An 18,184-nucleotide genomic window follows, 5' to 3' on the forward strand; every position below is an offset into this window, starting at 1 on the left:
TCCTCATGCCTCATAGTTAGCTTTCCAAAATAAGACATGCAAAAAGAAAAATGTGCCATTGATCTTGAACATAAACTATAACATATGTTGGTAGTAAACTCATGGATTTTAAAACTATGTATAATCTCTATGGTTATTATTTCTTTATGGTTATTTTTTTCAAAAAGGAAAAAAAAATAAGTTCAGCTTTGTTCTTTGTCCATGTCTCTCTTTTTTTTTTTCATGTATTTTTTTCTCCCTCCTTCCTTCTTTCCTCTCACTTCATTATGTAGCCAAAGATTTTTTTCTGCTATTATTGTCAGTCAGGGACCAAGACGTTAACTTACCCCTAAACATGCAGTTGCTTTAGGCAAGTCCTTTCACTATTTCTTGACCATTTCTTAGGGTTAAAAGAGCTCTTTAGATACAACATTAACTCTCTTGCTTTCTATAGCGTCTGTGAGATTGTTTTCTTTTGTTGCCTTTTATACAAAATGTTAGCTTTAACCTGGACCAGTTCAGTGATAAATGAACTTAAAGGTTTTAAGAGTCCCCATCATGACCTCCCCTCACCTGATTTCTCATATTCCATGTCTTCTAGTGCAATGAGTATACCTCCTTCCCCTTCAAAGGGATCTAAACCAAGCTGCTTAGAAGACAATTCAAAGAGAAAACAATACCTATGTTCCTGGAAGTGGGGGCTCTTGCTGGAAAATCACAAAGGACTTTTTGGTATTGAGAAGAAGATCACTGAAAAAGATGATGTCTTTTTTTGTGGAATCATCTCTTGGTGTTAAGCTGTGGCTTCCTGTAGATGAGATGCTCAATCAGCTTCTCATTCCTACCACACTCCTTAACTGAGGGGAAATTTAACACATTTATGATACTACGTGGCCACATTCCAGACATCTATGTTATTTATTGCTGTATCATGGCAAAAATCTGAGCTACCCATCTTAACGGAATTTTTTCTTTCTTTCTTTTTTATTTTTTGTCCACACCCACAGCATATGGAACTTCCTGAGTCAGGGATGGAACACGAGTTGTCCATGACATGACACAGCTACGGCAAACACTGGATCCTTAACCCACTGTGCTGGGTCGGGAATTGAACTGGTGCCTCCACAGAGACAAGCTGGATCATTAATCCATTGTGCCACAGCAGCAATCCACATTGGATTTTCTTCGGGGCCCAATGTTATATATGAAATCCTTTGCAAACTATGAAGTATATTTGTGAGATGGTTTTACTGGAAACAGTAGGACACTAGAAACAAATACGCTATAGCAATATCAGCCACGGGCATAATAGTTAGTGGTTAATTGATACTCTTTAAGTCCTGACACAACCACCATGCTGATGCAGATACTCTTTATTAGTACACAGGAAAATCAGATCATTATCTAAGGCCAACAAGCTCCTCCTTGAGATGTTCTGCCATATAATCTGGAGGAAATACTGTAAGACTTTGTCAGCACTGAGTCATTTGCACTGGGAGTCTTACCAGAAAAAAAAAATCTTGTCTTCTCAGAAGGTATGTGAAAATGTCTATGGACAAGCCATTTAGATGACAGATTTAACAAGTTCTACCCTCTATTAACTTCACACATACCCACCTTTCTGCAAACTAAAAGACACTACTTCTCTTATTGATCCATTAACATAAAGTCATTTTCTAATTTACTATTACAAGTAATTATAATTAGAATGGGTTTATTAATTAAAAGCTATTATAATCATTATTAATTACTCTTCAGTATATAGCATTTCATATGATCCATTCCCTAACTCCTCATCTTTGGAAAGCTAACACTCAGAGTTACCCCTGAGAACAATAGAGTCCACAAAGTCAGAGACTATAGTTAGAAAAAAGATATAAAAATATTTAGCACTTCAAAATGAAGAGCTCAACAGACCTTGCAATTCTCCATGTTTATTTTGCCCGCCTTAGGTGAAATTTCATAAAATTGGAAGAATCAATAGAACTGCAAATTCTACTTTATTCATTGCTTTTATTTATCAGCTATGCAAGGAATACGATTTCAAATTTTTATTTATATAGGTCTGTAACATTTGGAAAGGCAATGAACAATTTTATTTACTTTCACTACATTTTTTGTAAAATGTAAAATTAAGAGAAGGTAATTTTTTAACCCAGAGAATGAAAATTATTTGCAAGAAAGTGATATTGGTTGGAAAACAAAATATTACTTCAATCCATGTCCAAGGAAAGTTGTTGGAGTATTTTAGAATATTCAAAGTTCCTTGTATCTATTTTAACTAAAATGACATTCTTTGCTATACATATGATTGATCTGTAACTAATTATTTTTATAGGTTGTTTACTGTTCTATTCAAAGATCAATTTGTCATGTCAACCCTTTCTCTAATACAATGGCAAGTGGCAAGAACAAACTGTACAGAATCCTGTTTCCAAGTAAGCAAAAGTGCACTGTGGGGAAGACTGGTATAGCCTAAGCAGGTATTATAAGCAGAGACAGATAGATACGGGTTAAAGGCAAAGTTTTTTGCCTTACGAGATCCTAGAATGAAGGTGACATAGAGGGGACACAAAAGACATATAATTAGATATAAATGTTACCTTTACCCCAAACTCAGTCTTTCCTTTCTACTGACCACTTAGGGCTCAATTCACTAATCTCCCACTTTAATATACATTTGAATTTTACCCCCCACTTCTTGAGACCACTTATCTCAAGAAAGATGTTACATGACAGCTTTTAAGATGCCATGGTACAGAAACAATTAAGTATGCACCTGGTCCATTAAAAGTGGCCTATATAAGAAATAAGATATTCTACAGAATTCTATAAATCCTGCTACTGCCACTCCCTGCTCCCTGGTATCTGTTACCTTGTTTGTGTCAATAGTCGCAGATCCTATGTTCCTGTTCTTACCTCAGTCTTTGGCATTTTCTGTGTAACCCCTGGTAATCATATTTAGCAGCCCTCCACCACACCCCTCAATTTAATGCTCCTATTCTTTACTGGTGCTTTCACTGCCTTCCTCCTGAAGTCTTACTTTACCCTTCCCATGTTTTATGTGGTCTGACAGCTATGTCTCATGTCTTCTTTTATCTATGCTAGCATATGTATTTGGTCAATTCAGAAAAATAAAAGTTTATTTTAATATGCACTTGTCCACCTGGAAGGCCAAGTAGGAAATTGCTGCATAAAATAGTCAAAATATTATGGGATTTAGCATTAAGGTGGTAGCAGAAGAGTGGAAATAGGATGGGCTTAAGAGCTACTAAAGACATAGAATCAACAGGATTTAATGACTGATTGGATAATAGAGCTAAGGGAGAGGGAAAAGCCATAGATCATGCTTTAATTCTGGCTTAAGAAATGGAAATGATCATGGACAAATGGGAGACACAGGAGGAAAAGCATATTCAGGGTGAGTGAGAGATGATGAATTCGGTTTCTAATAACTGAATCATAGAGATATTTGTAAGACATCTAAGTTGTGATGTCTAGTGTGCAGATAAATTTAGGGTCTGCAGATCAGGCAAGAAATCTAGCTTAAGGATAGATATTTAAAAATAGAATATTTTTAAAAGACTAAATGAGCAAAGGTGTTAAAAAGAAAAAAGTCAAGAAGTCACTAGGATAAAGTCTGAAACCCACTGAGCTTACAAGAGGCTGCTGATGAATATGGCTGGTAGAGTTTTAATGAATCAGCACATGAGCCAGAATTTGGAGGATGGAATAAATAGAAAGTGGGGGAAAGAACTTCTTATCCTTACAGTGAGAACAGCTAGATTTGCATCTCGTTCAAGATTTTTAAAAAATTTTTTTAGTTTGTTTATTTATTTATTTTCATCCTTTTGCCTTTTCTAGGGCCGCTCACCCCTAGCCATGGAGGTTTCCAGGCTAGGGGTCAAATCGGAGCTGTAGCCGTTGGCCTATGCCAGAGCCACAGCCACGCGCGATCCGAGCCGCATCTGCAACCTACACCACAGCTCAGGGCAACGCCGGATCGTTAACCCACTGAGCGAGGCCAGGGCTCAAACCCGCAGCCTCATGGTTCCTAGTTGGATTCGTTAACCACTGAGCCACGACGGGAACGCCTTTTATTTTTATTTTATTTTTTATTTTTTTGTTCAAGATTAAGAATCAGAAGTACAGATTTTCAAAAAAATTGTAGATGAAGTCTTCTACCTCTCTTTCACATCTATTCTCTATTCTTCCTTCTAGGTATCTCTGCTGAGGTAGTTTAAAGACATAATGTGGGAGTTCCCGCTCAGTGGGATGGGGATCGCGGCATTGCCACGGGCTGTGGTATAGGTCGCAGACACGGCTTGTATCCTGCATTGTTGTGGCTGTGGTGTAGCCCAGCAGCTACAGCTCCGATTCAAACCCTAGCCTGGAAACTTCCATATGCTGCAAGTATGGCCCTAAAAAGCACAGACACACCGTGAGAGAGAGAGATAATGTATATAAAATATTTAGCACAAATCCTAACATAGTGAATGCTTCAGGAGTAAAACTACCAGCTTTCCTAACTATCTGAATATAATCTACTTCTGAAAACATGTGGGAAGGCAAACTGTGTGCAGCAAAATCAAATATTTTATTATTTTAAAAGGGAAAAATAATAATACATTCTTAGTACATGTAAAAAACATAACAGTACGTGTTTATTTAACATTTAATGAACACATTAGTTAATACGTTGGTGTGGATTACAGACAGTATCAAGTACAGATTGCATTTTCCTTCTACACTGCAATAAATATGTGTTCTAATGAAAATAAGGTAATGTGTAAAAATACATATTGAATGCAACAAATATAACAAATTAAACAAATGAGGCTTTATTTTTTTTAAATGGTTATTTTCTAGAGTGAGGTTTAGTGGTGCAGGAGACATTTTCACTTAACAATGCATAGCACCTTCAAACCAGGCAAACATAAAGCACTGTCTTATTCAGAGAATATCTGAGATGTGAATGCAATGTATTCTGCATCTTCTTGTACAACTCTCAGGAAATTACATAGAGATTCATTATAACAAACAGATTCAAACAGTAAATTGGGGGTTAAATGTATTTAAAAGTCATAATTATTACTAACAGTATCACGTGGATCTATGGTATAACTGAAGAGTGCTATTGGTGCGGGACATGAGCAAAGTAGAACAGTGGTTCTCAACTGGGAGTGATTTTGCCTCCCGGGGCCATGTGGCAATGTCTAGGGATGTTTTTGGTTGTCACAAAATACGTAGTCAAGGATGGTCCACAAATCAAAAGGTCAAGGATGCTGCTGAACATCCTACACTGCAACCCCCACAATAAAAACAATCCAGATGTCAATAATGCTGAGGGTGAGAAACAAAAGAACAAATCAAACCAATATTTCAGAGGAACTCAATTGGAACAAGGAACAGATTGAATATTGCAAAATCAAAAGTTGGAATGAAGTGATGTTATTAGTTTGAGAAACTATAAGGTGGCTCTTTTCATCAAAAGTGCTAATAAATGCAAGAAAAGGAGCTACTTTGGGAAGGGACAATGTGGAAAAATATCGTTTAGTTTTTACTATGTCACTTCAGGTATGGATGAAACATCAAAATATATGAAATAATTTTAATTAGTGCAGGAGGTTTTGTCTAAATTTTCTAGTTAATTTTTTAAAGCACTTAAATACTCTTCAGGTGTAAGAGTAAGTCAACTAACACATTTGAGCTCTAACTCTGTGCTATGTATCATACATTTTTCACATGCAATCTCAATCTTTGAGGAATTACTAGAGAATGCTATTACTACTCCATTTTATGGATGAGGGAAATGAGGCTTAGAAATGTTGAGTGACCAAGATCATATGGTTCATTATTAAATCATTGTACTAGGATTTAAATCAATGTCTTCTAACCCTAAGTCCTGGGCTCTTAGCTAAAATAATTTTCTTCTGTTACTCATGCATGCTCCAGTGATTTCAGACAATCCCCTACAACCATATCTTTACTGGGCTTAATAAGTAACTTCCCCCAGCTACAAAATGCACATATGCGTGCATGTACATGCTTATACACACACACACACACACACTTTTTTTTTTTTTTTTTTTGGCTGCACCCATGGCATGTGGATTCCTGGGCTAGGATCAAACCCAAGTCACAGCAGTGACCCAAGACACTGCAGTAACAATGCTAGATCCTTAACCCTCTGCACCACAAGAGAACTCCCACACTCAAAAAAGTACATCTTCTTCTTCTTCTTTTAAAAGATTTTTATGTTTTCCCTTATAGTTTATTTACAGTGTTCTGTCAGTTTCTACTGTGCAGCAAAGTGACCCAGTCATACATATACATACATTCTTCTTCTCACATTATCCTCCATCATGTTCCATCACAAGTGACTTGATATAGTTCCCTGTGCTAAACAGCAGGATCTCATTGCTCATCCACTCCAAATGCAAAAGTTTGCATCTATTTCTTCTTTTTTTCTTATGTCAACAAAGAAATTTAGAAAACATAAAGCATAAGTCAGGATGATAAAATCATCATTAATTCCACTAAGAAATATATACTACTAAATAACTTTTAGCTACTGATTAGAATTTTTACTGTTTTTCTTTGGCTCTTTTTTCTTAGGCTGATGTATGTGATATTTCTAAAATGGGAATCATGAAGAATTAGAATGAGGGGAGAAAGGGGAAAATGGTACACAAGCTTGAGAATTAACTCTCAAATTCATAAAGAAGAAACTTGGGTGAGGTGGGGGTGGAGAGAGAATGGAGAGAGGGTAATTTCCAGAACCTCTTTTTGCCCAAGGAATACTAGGAAGTTAATAAATCTTAGTTCATCTGTCATCTCTATGTTCTGCTAATGACAAGATTAAATTGAAGCTACACTCTCCTGAGTGCTTATCATTTGCAAATGCAGTACTAAGAGCTTTACTCACATTATCTCATCTTATCCCTGCAGCAACCTTGAGTAGGATATTATTATATCCAACTTAGGGAAGAAATTTAGGCTTAAAGAGGTTTTAAAAACTTGCAAGACTCCACATCTGGTGAGTGGAGAAACAGGATCCAAAAAAGCAAATCTGTCTGGCCATGGATGCAGTGTTCTTTCTCTTTGCTAGGCTGCCTCCTCTCTCTGAAGAAAATCAGGCATGGAAAGTATATAATTCAGGAAAGCAGTGCTGAAGGAGATCTTGGGATCTCTGACAGAGGGTACTTTTTCATGGTTACTAGTTCCAACTTCCTGCTCTTTTCCATTTGTAAGAGTGGGTTAATATTTGGCTTCGGAAATGTGGTTATAAGCTTGAGTCATAGATGCTTTATATTCGATTCCACTAAAAAATATAGCATGATAAGGAATACACATAAGACGATCAATATGTGCCTAACACATAGCAGGCTCTCAACAGTGTGCTGGGAGTTTCCTGGTGGCCTAGTGGTTAAGGATTCAGCATTGTCCTGCTGTGTCTTTGGTTCAATCCCTGACCCAGGAACTTCTGCATGCCGTGGATGCAGCCAAAAAAAAAAGTGTGCTGAATTCATGACCAGATGAAGGGGACTCTAGCAAACTGGAGCAGCTTTAAAAATAAGCTGAGCCAAACTCCTACTGAAGTTTATCACTTCTTTATTTAGAATATTTGAATTTCAACAGATGTTGGCTGATGGAAATTACTACTCCCTGCCACCTTTCTTAAAATCAGACCACTGCTTTTGGAAAAAAGAAGGATATTAGCGTTTAAAATTGTGTAATTACAAATTATCACATTTTGGCTCAAATTTAAAGTAAATAAATATATTCCTTTGGTTTTGACAAATGATTTGAAAACACAGTCTTTGGCTTTGAGGTTTAGGTTGTAGGAAGGAGCTATTGTGGAAAAATAAATAATAGTTTAGGTGTATTTTCCCAGATAGCCCTCTTAGCTGGGAATATTCTACTTATCTGTGGAAACATGCTCTCCCAGTGAAGGTCCATGCAAACCACTGGTTTATAGGCTATATTAGTCTAGTGACTCACAGACATTTTTAAGCATAAGTGTTGTGTAATAGTCTGTATTTATTTTCATGATAAATGTTTCAGAGCTACTGTTCTCTGGGGTTTTCACATAAAGGAAGATACTTATCTCATTGGAATTTTAACCACACTACAATTAAAATCAAATGCAATCAATAAAATATTAATGCAAGTAGGTTTGAAGATCAGCCCCTTAAAGGTTAGGTCCATATCTATCATTCTTTAACTTTCTGAAGGTCAATATATAGCAGAGTCAATGAGTTAACCAGCAAATCAGAAACATAATATCTGTCTAATTGTGGGTCTATTAATAATTCCTTAGGTAAAGCACATGACTTGATGAGAGTGTATGCTGCCTCTTCTTTTAAACCGGCTGCCAGACTGGGTTGCTACTTCAAAGTCTGAGATTATTGAGCTATACATACACACACACACACACACACACACACATATATATATATGTATATATATATATTTTTTTTTGCATTTTTTAGGGCCCCACCTATGGTATATGAAATTTTCCAGGCTAGGGGTCAAATTGGAGCAGGAGCGGGATCTGAGCCATATCTGCAACTTACACCACAGCTCACAGCAACGCTGGATCATTAACCCACTGAGAAAGGCCAGGGATTAGACCTGTATGCTCATGCATAGTCAGGCTTGTAATTCACTGAGCCACAATGGGAACTCCCTTGAACAATATTTTTAATGCTAGATATCAGTGTAATTCCATAGGGAGTAGACAGACTCATAGGATGTTAAAGGAAGAAATGGGGCTATACAGATTCCATCTCACCCTTTCTTTTAGAGAAGAGGACACTAAAAGTCAGTGACAACACTTGAGTTGCCAAGTCACACAGTTGATCGTGGAGCCAGACCTGGAACCTGGGTCTCCTGGTTCCCAGGGCCTTGCTCTCCCAAACACAAGCCATTGAATATTAAGATCCCAGCCCAGGATCTGGTTTGGCAGATACTGTGGGTAATTTGTGTTCATTCTTTTCTAAGCAGACTGAAGTAGGAATGAAGTAGGTGAAGGCATAAGGGAGCAACAGAAGCTTGCACTAACTGAAAATGCAATCTTACATTTCTCACAAAATTCAGGTGCCATAGGGACTGGGGGGCTATCTCTTTCCCACTCAGAAGTGAGTGCCTGAAGGGACTAGCACCAACTTTAATATCATGAAAAGTATCACCTCCTCTAAGTCCCAGGCAGATGGCTGGAAACTCCTTGGAGTTCCTGCCAAGTAGAATGGATTATTGAAAAATACTGCTATCTTGATTGTCAGGATGGTATTTTATGTTGGCAAAAGAAGTCAAAAAACAACAATGAATTTCCCCACTCATTTTCCATTGCAATTTGCTCTGTGAGTTTGCCTTTTTTTTGGTCTTTTTTTGCCATTTCTAGGGCCACTCCTGCAGCATATGGAGGTTCCCAGGCTAGGGGTTGAATCAGCCGGCCTACACCACAGCCACAGCAACACGGGATCTGCGCCACGTCTGCAACCTAACCACAGCTCACAACAACACCGGATTCTTAACCCACTGAGCAAGGCCAGGAATTGAACCCACCTCATGGTTCCTAGTCGGATTTGTTAACCACTGAGCCACAGTGGAGACTCCTGTGAGTCTGCTTTAATTGCTCATTTTACTTCATGCTGGATAACAAAGAGATTCTAAGCTTTTGTCATGGGTGTGACTCCAGCAGCACTCTACAAAGGCGAAAGCAAAGTTTTTGAACTGAGGTTTTACTGTGTCTAACTGTATAAGCTTATAGCAAAAAAGCCAAACACAAACAAAACTTTAAATGGAAAGGGCTATTCATTTCAGTGTTTAAAACATTCACTTTCAGGAGTTCCCGTCGTGGCGCAGTGGTTAACGAATCCGACTAGGAACCAGGAGGTTGCGGGTTCGGTCCCTGCCCTTGCTCAGTGGGTTAACGATCCGACGTTGCCGTGAGCTGTGGTGTAGGTTGCAGACGCGGCTCGGATCCCATGTTGCTGTGGCTCTGGGGTAGGCCAGTGGCTACAGCTCCAATTCGACCCCTAGCCTGGGAACCTCCATATGCCGCAGGAGCGGCCCAAGAAATGGCAAAAAGACAAAACAAAAAAAAACCAAAAAAAAAAAAAAAAAAAAAAAAAAAAAACATTCACTTTCAGAGTTCCCTGGTAGCCTAGAGGGTTAAGGATTAGACATTGTCACTGCTGTGGCACAGGTCACTGCTGTGGTACAGGTTCAATCCCTGGCCTGGGAACTTCCACATGTCATGGGTGAGGCAAGAAACAAACAAACAAAAAATTTATTTTCATCATGTAAATGATCACTGGGCAGTTAGAACAAGTTCAAGATGTTGGAATAAGTTTGGCAGTAGTATCAAAACTATATCAATTTACTATCAAAATATAGCTACTTTGTGAAACTGATCATAGCATTTGCCTTTCAACTCTGCCAAATATAATTTTGATTGATTTAATGACATTTTCCAATTTGATTGCTAGATAAAGGTCTTCTGTAATAACCAAATCAAGTTGACCACTTGAATCTGCACTCCTGCTCTTATTCAGAGTTCCTCATTACCTTTTCATGTCTGAACAAGGTACCCAGAGTCATCAGTAGAGAGAAGAGTCAGTTCTTTCTACAAGATGTATGTGGCTCAGCTTTTCAAAGCACCAGAAAAAGACTGTACCTCTGTATCCTTTGTATGTCTGTAAACTGAAGTTACTGATTTGCTGTGTAATAAACTGTTAGAGCTGGCAGAGGCCTTGGACAAATACAACTCAGTATTTCCCAATTTGAGGGATGTGTACCATTGGTGTATACAAGATAATTTTAGGAAGCATATCAATACTGAAAGACACAGTGAAAAAAGTCACTGCATTTTAGGAGTTTTGAGACTTCTAATTATATCAAGAAGGAAGTCTCAGGCTGGTTCTGATGAAAAACTATGTAACGGTTTTCTTCTTCCTTTTTAAAAAATAGAAGGCAGGCCTCAGGCTCCATTGTCAGCAGACAACGAAGTGGAGCCAGAACTTAATAATACTGTATGGTCTTTGTTAAATTAATTTTTTCTATTCCACTTCATTAAAATAATTTTTTCTATTTATGGCAGGGACACGAAACCTCCTTTTAATACATATACATTTAAATTAAAAACAAGTTAAAGCCAAAAAGTTAGTAAAAAGTGCCGCAGTGACATTTGCACAGTAGTCCAAATATTAAATAAAGGCTGTTGTCACTTTTATGGTAAAAATCCTGAAGCTTCTGTGGGAGCTGGAGACCAAATCCTTCAAGGGACAGATGGGAAACTCATAGCCTTTAGAGGGCAGAAAATCCCAAAGTCAGGACTGCAGTCCACAGTCTACTCATTCAAGTGGATATCACCTCTTCATTTGAATCATTTCCAAAAAATAACTGCTTTAAACCATTTTCCTCAAAATGGCCTTTCCCCCATCACTTTGTGAACAATATACATTAAGTTTGAACTTGAAAAACAATAAAACATATTTCTTCACTCCCTGACTGGATAAGGTTATTGAAGAGGAACTATAAATATTAGGAAAATTAAAGTAGATTAATGAGACATGAGTTAGTTAAAAAGAGAAGAGGGAAAAAAAATTCCTCAGTATAAAACTTTAAATTCAAAACTGAACAGTAGGTTGTTTTTTTTTCTCTCTCTCTTTTGAGGCTGGTTTGCCTAAGTAAATCAAAATGTTTTATTTTGTTTTAAATTTACAAGTCTTGAATACTTGGAAACACAGCAAGACTCATTTTCTAAGCGATAATTTTTTTAAAACATGTACAAGCTTTCACTGAAATTCAAAACTAAATGCTACTAGGAAAAGGGAATATTTAAATTAAGAGGACATTATGCGTCTTGCAAATCTTTTTTTTTTTTTGTCTTTTTAGGGCTGCACCCTTGGCATATGGAGGTTTCCAGGCTAGGAGTCCAATCGGAACTATAGCTGCTGGCCTACACCAGAGCCACAGCAACATGGGAAATGGGCCTATGCCAGAGACACAGCCACATGGGATCTGAGCCGCATTTGCAACCTACACCACAGCTCATGGCAACACCAGATCCTTAACCCAGCAAGCGAGGCCAGGATTGAACCCGTGTTCTCATGGTTGCTAGTCAGGTCCATTAACCACTGAGCCACTACAGGAACTCCTGTCTTTCACATCTAACAAAATGTAATAAAACTTGCAGCCTGAGAAAAGAATCAAGATGCTTTTGTGAAATCCAAAGATTCCTGACAGAAAGTATTTCTGCAAGGTCTGAGCAGCATGCAGGCACAACCTCCTTCTACTGACAGAGACTCATGGCCTGTGAAGGTACTGACCACTCAACTGAGTAGATATTCTGCAGGACAAGGAACAAAATTTCAGAATGACAGAATGGTCACTGGACTAGTGACTTTTTAAAAACTTAAATAAAAGGTTTCCTTTTATCATCTTGTCCGCTTATTTTGTAAACTGACTCCTGTCTCTCTCATTGGGGGAGTGGAGAAAGAAGAAGTAGGCAGCAGGGTCAAGCTGGTTAGTCAATCAATTGGGTATTATGATCTATACTGCATATGCAAAGAGGTAAAAGATGGTATGCATTTAATATGCTTAAAAATTCCAGCCAGGTGGGAACTAATTCCTTAACTTCATTCTATCTCAGTTTCTTTTGTTCGAACAATGGGACTAATAAGCATCTGTGTCACTGAGTTGTCTAAAGGAATAACTTAAGAGCCAGTAATGAAGTATTTGGTCCAAGGTTTGAAGTGGGAAATAATTAGGCTGATTCTCTTCATGTCTAAATAACATCCAGATTGTGAATAAGGGGCAGAGGAAATTCACTACCTCCCATATAGCAGATTCCCGTTTGCAGATCTTTGATATTCTCCTCCTGATCCTGAGTACTCAGGTGAATAGCCATTAGGGGGGTTTTAGTGTCTGGGAAATTCCAAGAAGCCTTATTTTCTGCACACCATGGACTCAGTGAAAGGGAGGCTGCTGGGCATAGCTCATCAGGGAAGCAGAACTCTGCTATGTCCTCTTAGATTTCCTTCTACAGATTCATGAGTAGACTTGTTTCTGATGTAGAATATCTGAAGAGAGCAGAAATGACAGCCATGTGAAGCTGGGGAAGCACTTGTGAGCCATTGTCACAAGGGCCTGAAACTCATCTTTACAGTCCCTTGACTCAATCATGAGATGACCATTCACCCAAGAGTACCCCACAGCACACCTTGCACCCCACACCATGCAGGAATCCATCTCAGGTGCCCCATCTTTATAACCTTCCCTCCTATGATCTCCCTTGAAGAGAAAGAGGAGGGTAGATGGAAGCAACACTATTTGTGTGTGAAGATGCCGTTTTAACAATGCGTGTCAGTATGAGTCAGTTTAGCTTCTGTGACCCAAAAATGGTCTTTCTATCTTTGCTCTTGCTTAGAAGGTTCATCTGCTTTATGTGTCCTGAACAATCTCCCCTGGTTCAGCAGTGAGGAATCAGACACAAAGGGCTCTTTACTGATGTATCAACACCAAGTCATGTCACAGTTGCATCGTAATTGGAATAGACTCCAATACTCAGCCTTTCATTTAGATCCTTCCACTACAATGCAATTCCCAGTAGCATCTTCTATCTTAGTGGTTACCCTTTCCATGTTAGCTCAGTTCTTCCTATCCTCATCATTTGTGAAGGAAGTTCCAGTGGTTCCATTTAGAGATAAGGCAACTGAATCTCCAGGATCCAGGAGAGTAAAGTATATAAGGCATATTTCATTTTATTGCACTTTGCTTTATTGTTCTTCATCATATTGTCTTGTTTTTGTTTGTTTACAAATTGAAGGTTTGTGACAACCCTGAATGAAGCAAGGCTATCAGCATCATTTTTCCAATAGCATTTGTGCCTCTGTCACATTTTGGTAATTCTCACAATATTTCAGACATTTTCATTATTATTATATTTGTTATGGTGATCTATGATCAGTGATCTTTCATGTTACTATTACAATTTTTTTCAGGGCACTGCAAACCACACCCCTATGAGACAGCAAACTTAATTGATAATCGTTATGTGTGTTCTGACTGTTCCACTGACCCACCATTCCCCAGTCTCCCTCACCTGGGGCCTCCCTATTGCCTGAAACACAACAATATTGGAATTATGTCAATTAATAATATGATGACCTCTAAGTGTTCAATTGAAAGGAAGGGTCACACATCTCTCATTTTTAATCAAAAGCTAGAAATAGCTTAGTGAGGGAGGCATGTCAAAAGCTGAGACAGGCCATAAGCTAGGCCTCTTGTACCAGTCAGCCAAGTTGTAAATGCAAAGGGGAAGTTCTTGAAGGAAATTAAAAGTGCTACTCCATTGAACACATGAATGATAAGAAAAGAAAACAGCCTTTTTGCTGATATAGAAAATGTTTTAATGGTCTGGATAGAAGATCAAACCAGTCACAACATTCCAAAAGCCAGAACTTAATCCAGAGCAAGGCCCTAACTCTCTTCAATTCTGTGTAGGCCAAGAGAGGTGTGGAAGCTGCAGAAGAAAAGTGTGCAACTAGCAGAGGCTGGCTCATGAGGTTGAAGGAAGGAAGCCATGTCCATAACACCAAAATGCAAGATGAAGTAGCAAGTGCTGATGCAAAAGATTCAGCAAGTTGTCCAGAAGATCAAGCTAAGATCATTAATAACTGTGGCATCACTCTAAACAACAGATTTTCAATGTAGACAAAACAGGCTTCTTTTGGAAGAAGATGCCATCTGGGACCTTCATAGCTGGAGAGGAGAAATCAGTGCCTGGCTTTAAGGTTTTAAAGGATGGTCTGACTTTTGAATTAGGGGCTAACACAGCTGGTGATGTTAAGGTGAAGTTAATGCTCGTTTACTATTCTGAAAACCTTAGGACCCTTAAGAATCATGCTAAATCTACTCTGTCTATGCTCCATAAATGGCACAACAAAACCTGATGACAGCACATCTGCTTACAATATGGTTTACTGAATATTTTAAGCCCATTGTTGAGACCTACTGCTCAGAAAACAAGACTGCTTTTAAAAACTACTGCTCATCAACAATGCACCTGGATGAGATCTGCTGGAGGTGTGTGTATAAGATTAATGTTGTTTTCATAGTTGCAAGCACAATATCCATTCTGCAGCCCATAGATCAGGATTAATTTCAACTTTCAAGTCTTATTAATTAATACATTTTGTAAGGCTATAGCTATCATAGGTAGAAATTTCTCTAATGGATCTGGGCAAAGTAAAATGAAAAATTTCTGAAAAGTTCACCATTCTAGATGCCACTAAGAACATTCATGATTCAAGGGAAGAGGTCAAAATAACAACATTACCAGGAGTTTGGAAGAAGCTGATTCCAACCCTCATGGATGACTTTGAGAGCTTCAAGACTTCAGTGGAGAAAGAACTACAGATGTGGTGGAAATTGCAATAGAACTAGAATTAGAAGCTGAGCCTATAGACATGACTGCATTGCTGTAATCTTGTGATACAACTTTAACAGGTGAGGGGTTGCTTCTTATGGATAAGCAATGAAAGTAGATGAAATATATTCCTGGTGAAGATGTTGTGAAGATTACTGAAATGACAACAGAATTCTTGGAATATTACATAACTTAGTTGCTAAAGCAGTGACAGGGTTTGAGAGGACTCAGTTTTTAAAGAAGTTCTTCTGGGGGCAAATGCTACCAGACAGCATTTCATGTTATGGAAGAGTTGTTTGTGAAAGCAAGAGTCAATAAGGCAATCTCCATTGTCTCATTTTAAGAAATTGTTACAGCCGGTCCAACCTTCTATAGCCAACACCCTGATCAGTTAGCACCTATCAACATTGAGGCAAGATTCTTTACCAGCCAAAAGATATGTATGACTTACAGATGGGCAGCATCTTTTAGCAATAAGACAGTTTTTAATTAAGGTATGTACATTATTTTTTGTACATAATGCTATTGCATACGTGATAGACAACAGTTTAAACATAACTCTTATATGCACTGGGAAACCAAAACATTTGTGAATCGCTTTGTTGAAATACTTTATTGCAGTGGTGTAGAACCAAACCTGCAATATCTTCAAGATTTGCCTGCACCTTAGCGGATGGAGGAGAAGGCAGCTAAGTTAGCTATATAAAGTACTGATTCTTTTCAAGAAAAAAAAAATCACTTACTTTTGATCCTAAGGTTTCTGACTCAGTGGACACCCATCTTCCATGTCAATCCTCGGTAACTGGCCTACTGCTTGGTTCTTCTTAGCAAATACAGGTCACGTTACTTAGCTGAATTGAAGTCACCTGGATTTTTTTCTATTACCACCCCCACCCCTGCCAACAGCACACATACCTTTGCCCTTTCACCAATCACAGAATTTACTTGTTCTTTATTATCCTTTAAGTACTTGGAGAGTTTAAATAATTCTTTAAAGCACTGTCATTTGCAACTTTAATAATTCATTTGTAAAAAAAATTAAAAATTTGTAGTGAGATATTCTAAATGGAAAACATTATTTGATCTTTTGGTTTCATCATATTTGCTTGAGGAAATGACTAGGAGCTTAAAATCTATTCTAATGTCGTCCCCTCAGATATATAATCTTCAAAGAAAAAGTGAAGACCTTGCAATTGTTTGGCACTTGGTCTTGCTAAGCAGATGCCTTTACCTTTTATATGTTTTTCTCTTCTTTATTAGCGCTACAGCAGATAATTATAATCAAGTAGCCCAGGACCATGAGAATTAAATTATCTTGAGTAATAATGTGTTTGATTTTTGCCCACTCTGAAAGGACAAGGATATAAGGCCAAAAGGGACATTTTTCTTTCTTTCATCCCTCTTTGATGAGTGGTTTCTTTAATAATAATAAAGAAATATCAAATTTTAAGGCGACTTTCTTTTTCATGGTTTAATTCCACATCCCATTTTAGGGAGAAGGAGTCGAATTCTGAGAGATAACTAATGCATTCATTAATTATTGACACTGAACATAATGTTTGCTGAGTATCTAATATATCTAATCAGACACTCTACTCAATGTTATGTAGACATGTAGATAAATGTAGATGAACAAGACACAGGCCTTAGAATTTGACCAAGGAGAAATGAGGGTAAGAAATTAATTACAGGCAGGTGTTTTAATGACAAAGTTGGGAAAGATTTCACAGAGGAAATCTCATTGAATACGGTCCCAGAAACTGTTTGCTGTCTTTGAGGGGGCAAGAACATTCCACATAGAAGGAATAATTATGCAAAAGTATAGAAAGATGTTAAGCTGAAAACTTTAAGCTCAGGAGGTAAATACCTCAAAAACTCAAATTTGAAGTCAAAGTTCATCAAATTATTTTTCTCTCCTCAAGTCCTTTAAGAAGTCTAATTTGTTAAGATCGTGATGTCATTTTAATCGGATGCACTGTTTAATTGCTCCAATGATCAGACTTAAATAGTCTTTTCACAGTATCCCTCCTCCACAATCTCTGGTGGGCCACAAAGGTACCAGCAGAGAAATGAACTGACATTAGGAGCCCTGCTTGGTGACAGACTGGTCACTTCCTCCAAAACACAGATGTTCATGAAAGAACTATTATAAAACGGCATGGAATTGGTAATGAAACCTGAGCTTAGTGGGTCTAAAGAGTGGGGTTGAGGGAAGGTTTTAAAATTCATATAACCTCATATATCTGAGGCAGAGAGACAAGGATGTGAATGTGGAGGCCTGAGTTTCTTTTCTTTTTTTTTTTTTTTTTAATATTTTTTTAAATTTTCCCACTGTACAGCAAGGGGGTCAGGTTATTCTTACATGTATACATTACATTTTTCCCCCACCCTTTCTTCTGTTGCAACATGAGTATCTAGACAAAGTTCTCAATGCTATTCAGCAGGATCTCCTTGTAAATCTATTCTAAGTTGTGTCTGATAAGCCCAAGCTCCTGATCCCTCCCCCTCCCTCCCCCTCCCATCAGGCAGCCACAAGTCTCTTCTCCAAGTCCATGATTTTCTTTTCTGAGGAGATGTTCATTTGTGCTGGATATTAGATTCCAGTTATAAGTGATATCATATGGTATTTGGCATCTATCCGGAAAAAACTCTACTTAAAAGAGACACATGCACCCGCATGTTCATTGCAGCACTATTCACAATAGCCAGGACATGGAAACAACCCAAATGTCCATCGACAGATGATTGGATTCGGAAGATGTGGTA

General features: G+C 38.0%; 1 pseudogene; it reads left to right on the forward strand.

The window, feature by feature from the left end:
- LOC106509498 overlaps window positions 1-17,749 on the forward strand; it is a 154,704-nt pseudogene extending 136,955 nt beyond the window's left edge.

This window comes from Sus scrofa, chromosome 2 (genome assembly GCF_000003025.6).
Source record: "Sus scrofa isolate TJ Tabasco breed Duroc chromosome 2, Sscrofa11.1, whole genome shotgun sequence".
Lineage (NCBI taxonomy): Eukaryota > Metazoa > Chordata > Mammalia > Artiodactyla > Suidae > Sus > Sus scrofa.